Source organism: Oratosquilla oratoria, chromosome 39 (genome assembly GCF_046742065.1).
Source record: "Oratosquilla oratoria isolate Oo_2021 chromosome 39, ASM4674206v1, whole genome shotgun sequence".
Taxonomy (NCBI): domain Eukaryota; kingdom Metazoa; phylum Arthropoda; class Malacostraca; order Stomatopoda; family Squillidae; genus Oratosquilla; species Oratosquilla oratoria.
Window position 1 is genome coordinate 32,710,850 of NC_134815.1, and position 5,000 is coordinate 32,715,849.

The following is a 5,000-nucleotide window of genomic DNA, read 5'->3' on the forward strand; positions in this document are numbered from 1 at the left end:
TACAGGTATGTATGTATACGTATGTACATATATATGTAAATATATATATATATATATATATATATATATATATGAATCAGAATTTGGCGACGAGAAGCCCTTTGCTTTATTGCAAAGTTGATGATCATAATTACCTTACAGTTGACCAGATTCCTCAAATTGCATAGAAATGTATAATTCATAGCAGAAGGCCATGGCTGCCCCACCTGAATTCTAGTCATGGTTCACAGATTGAGAATTACTAGTCTATGATGTGATCGTGATTGAAAAAAATAGAATAAAATAAAAATTGAATAAGTAAACAAAAACAAAAAGTGTATTACAAAAGAAATATATGTAGGCAAGGACAATACAAAAGTGATAAATCTAAACAAATGACCAACAAATCATTATGCAATAGACTGATGTCAATACTATTAAGAATCACATCATAATAGAATAATGACAACGCATTACAGATATGGCAAAAAAAGAAAAAAAAAAAAAAAGATAGGACTAAATATTAACCAAAGTACGAGCCAATTCAAATATAACCAAACACTCCCGACCACATTAAGAACACAATAATAACAATGATTCCACAAACAACAATAATAAGCTCCCCCTCTCACTATGCTGACTACGGTTCTAGGTCAGCTTCCTCCTCCCTTGTCCCTCCTCCTCCCTCCCACATCCCCCCCCCCATTTACGCGCCTCCTCCCTGTTATATAAGAGGCTTCCTCTGCCTCCTAACTGCCTCCGTTATTTGCACTTAGATCTATTTCATGGACGAAAGCTCTATCAACCCTTGTTACTTCCGTATGTCTAATAAATGACGCCATGATTTTATCAAAGAAGTTGCCACGAAGTCTCCATATCAAACAATCTCTTAAATAAATGTTATTTTGCTTCTTCTACCAATCCTTATCATCCTTATCATTACCATAATTTTCGTTGTAGCTGTTATCATTTGTCATCATTATGGCTGCTAGTAATATTGTTATGATTGTTATCAGTTATCGTTATCTTTATCTATCTTAACCCAACTCTTTAATTTGTCTTATTTCTTCTTCTGCCAGCCATTATAGCTGTCATTGTTATCATCATTATTTTTGTAAACGTTACCATGTATTATCATTATTGCTATCAGTAATACTGTTATATTTTTTTCATTGTTATCTTTTCGTTTTATAATTATAATCTATGATTATTATGACTATTATTATAATCATAATTATTATAATAATGATTTCAATTACTATAATTATAATCATTATAAGCTATCGTTATTGCTTTTAGGATCGTAGATAATAAAGTAAGTAAAGTAAATGACAATGTTGCCTTATTACAGCATTGACGTTTCATTGTTGTCGTGTGGGGAGAATGAGAAAATCAGCCGAGTCTTTGTCGGGGGAATAAAGGGGTGACCTTTTCCTCTTTCACCAAAAAGGTCACGTAATCCTTTTTAGCAAAAAGTTGGGCTGGTGACCTCGTTTAGTATAAAAAAATCAGTGAAATTGAAACATAAATATGCTGAGCGCAGAGTAGAAATAATAAAATTCTTCTGTACGGATGTAAGTTGCGGACGTAGGATGAATAGTTTAAATGCATCTGGCACAAGGAAAAAAGAAAATTTGACGTCATTTTGTAAAACACTTGAGCATAAAAAAATCAAAGATATAGATTAGGTGTGAGGGAAATTGTGTATGGATGAGAGTTTCACATAATTTCATCACTTTATGAAAGACGACAAAGGAAATAATTCAGATCAATAGGATGAACTAATTAAAGGCTAAATTTGATAAATAGAGCTACAGAGACGGGATCCATGAATAAAACTCCATCTGTGAACACTACAATTATGAAAATATAATTAGGTAAATACACGCAAGTACATGTTTATGTACCGATCTACCCATACTTACACACACAAACACACACACACACACACACACACACACACACACACACACACACACACACACACACACACACACACACACACACATATATGTATATATATTATATATATTACCATATATATATATATATATATATATATATATATACATATTATATATATATTATATATTATACTATATATATATAATATATATTATCTATATATATATATATACACATATATATACATATATACATATATATATATACACATACATTTACATATGTTCTCCATATATATTATCTATTCATTAATACATTCATTCATTATCTTACTTTTTCACTTCTTTTTTTTCCTTTTTTTTTTTTTTGCTACATCAGCCTCTGCATAACACCTTGTCTCACTTCATTTTTTCTTCTTGTGTCCTTCACCCTCATCACTTCCTCCTCGTAAAATCCACGCATCATTTCACTCCCCCCTCCCACTCCCTCCACTTCCTCCATCCTTTCCCTCCTCCACAGTGGAGGTCACATTTGGCCATTCCTTACCTCCCTGACGGGATCTGTCCACTGCTTTATTTCATCCTCCATTCTTTCTTCCACATTCTTGTTTTCTGTGTTTTCTTTCTCTTTCCCTCTCTCTTACTGTCTCTCTTTCACTCTTTCCCCTCTCTTTCTCTCAATCTTACCTTTTCCCTTTTCCTCTGTCTTTATCTCTCTCTCTCTCTCTCTTACAGTCTCTCTCTCTCACTCTTTCCCGCTCTCTTTCTCTCCCTATTCCCCTCTCTCTTTCTTTCTCTCTTTTTCCATTTTTTGTCCCTCGCCACAGTCCTTGTCTTCTCCCTTTCTTCGTTATTCTACGTCTTTTCTTCACCCCTTTTTTTCCTTAATTCATTCTTGCTTTCCTCTTTTCTTCATCTTTTATTCCGCTTTCCTCTCTCTCTCTCTCTTTCTCTTTTCATCTCTCTTTGTTTTACCTTTATCTCTTCATCTATTTTTCTATCTCTCTTTTTCATCGTTTCTTTGTCGGATTTTTTCGTTTTTTCTTCTTCTCATTATTCAATTATTATTGTTCCTTCTTCTCCCTTCCACGTTTTTTCATTATTCCAAATTTACCTATTTTTCAACCTCCATCAGACGATGGATCGATCGCTAAGTTAACAAAATGTTAACAAAACATCCTCAACCATACTTTTCTCTTCCTCCTCCCCCTCCTCCTCTTCTTCCTTCTCCTACTCCTCCTCCACTTTTTCCCTCTCCTCCTCCTCCTCCACTTCTTCCCTCTCCTCCTCCTTCTCTTCTTCCTCTTCCTCTTCGTCATTCATAAAGGTTCATAATAACTCTCCTTACCGACCGCTCCCGCAAAATCCCGCAAAATCCCAACGGTGTCACAGTGGGATTATGACATGAGACCATTTCATCCATGTGAACGCCACAAGAAGATACGGATGATAAAAATAAATGGAAATGACTTGGGTCATAGCAAAGCGCCTCATGGGGTAACCTTTTTACTTATCTCTTTGGCTGAAAAAAAAAGAACAGACTTTATTAAACGTGCCACATGGGGGGGTAGGGATTAAAGAACTTAACCAAGATAGTTAACTTTGTCACTTTGGGGGTAACCCCTAAATCAAATTAAATCATCTACCGTTAAAGCTGACAGAATTTATTACCAAATTATGTGAGGAAACATTTATGTCTAATCCAGTTTCTCTCCTCTCCAACATCATTCTCTCCCTCCCTCCCTCCTCCGCCCTTCGCGTCTCCTCTTCCTCCTTTTCTTCCTATTCTTCCTCCCCTCCTCTACCTCCCTACCACCTCCTCCAGTCTGGACGGGCCACCTGTCGGCGACCGCTACCCTGCTCCCGTTTCTTAAAGAGGCCACGCCCTGTTGAGTTGCCACGTACCACCAGATTCAACAACTCGACATAAAAATGCTCATCTTTATTTACGTTAGCTGATGTGTTTTTACGCTTTATTTGGTACTCTATTACGTACAATGTGATAGAAATGTGTACAGATATGGTGAGGTATGAATGTGGTATGTATTTGATATTTGTTATGAACTTTGGTATTGGTTCGTGTTGAAGCCACACCCCTAGACCTTCATTGGTCATTCAATGGACGCGCACGCTTTGACCATATTTGGAAGAACTTTGCCCATTTATCCCCTTTCCTTCTCTGATAAGGATACCCGCGATGCTATAATCTCACAAAACCGCATTCTTGTCTACACAAACACACGAACATCTGCTGATATCATAAAACAAACAGATCAAACTAAATAGCGTAATAACGGTAAGATATTTCACAAGCGAGATGCACCAACAATGCCTTAAGGCCATCTTAAGTCCATTGCACATGCGCATGACCATCACGCCAGAAGCTCTCGTATTGGTCACCTCCGATTGGCGTGCGTGTGTGTGTGCGTGTGTGTGTGTATGTATGTATGTGTGTATGTGTGTTTATGTGCGTGTCCATTCGTCCACACTGTCTGCGTCTGGAACAGTTAGTGTGTCTTTCTCAATGGTAGTGCCACTATTTATTGTTAGTCTGTTATGAGACCCAATAAGACAAGTGAGTGATGTGTGACTTGTTCTTCGATGCCAAATGGTACTATTACATTTAACTTTTATTCCACTTTATTTTTGCATTTTTTCGTTTCTTTATTGTGGACGTTTCATCGCTTAATTAAGATCCGTTTCGTCTCTAAAGAAGAAAAAGGAAAGATAAGAAAAGAAAAAATCAACTGAACATCTGTGTTTTTCTATATCATTCGTGAATTCTTGGAATTTCATGTTTTATATATATATATATATATATATATATATATATATGTATATATGTATATATATACATATATATAATATATATATGTATATATATATACATATATATGTATATATATACATATATACATATATATACATATAAAACATTATATATATATATATATATATACATATATACATATATATACATATGTATATATATATATATATATTTATATGTATATATATACATATATATATATATATATTTATATATATATATATTTGTATATATATATATACATATATGCACATAGACTCCCGTATCCTACCTACCCCTCTATTAAG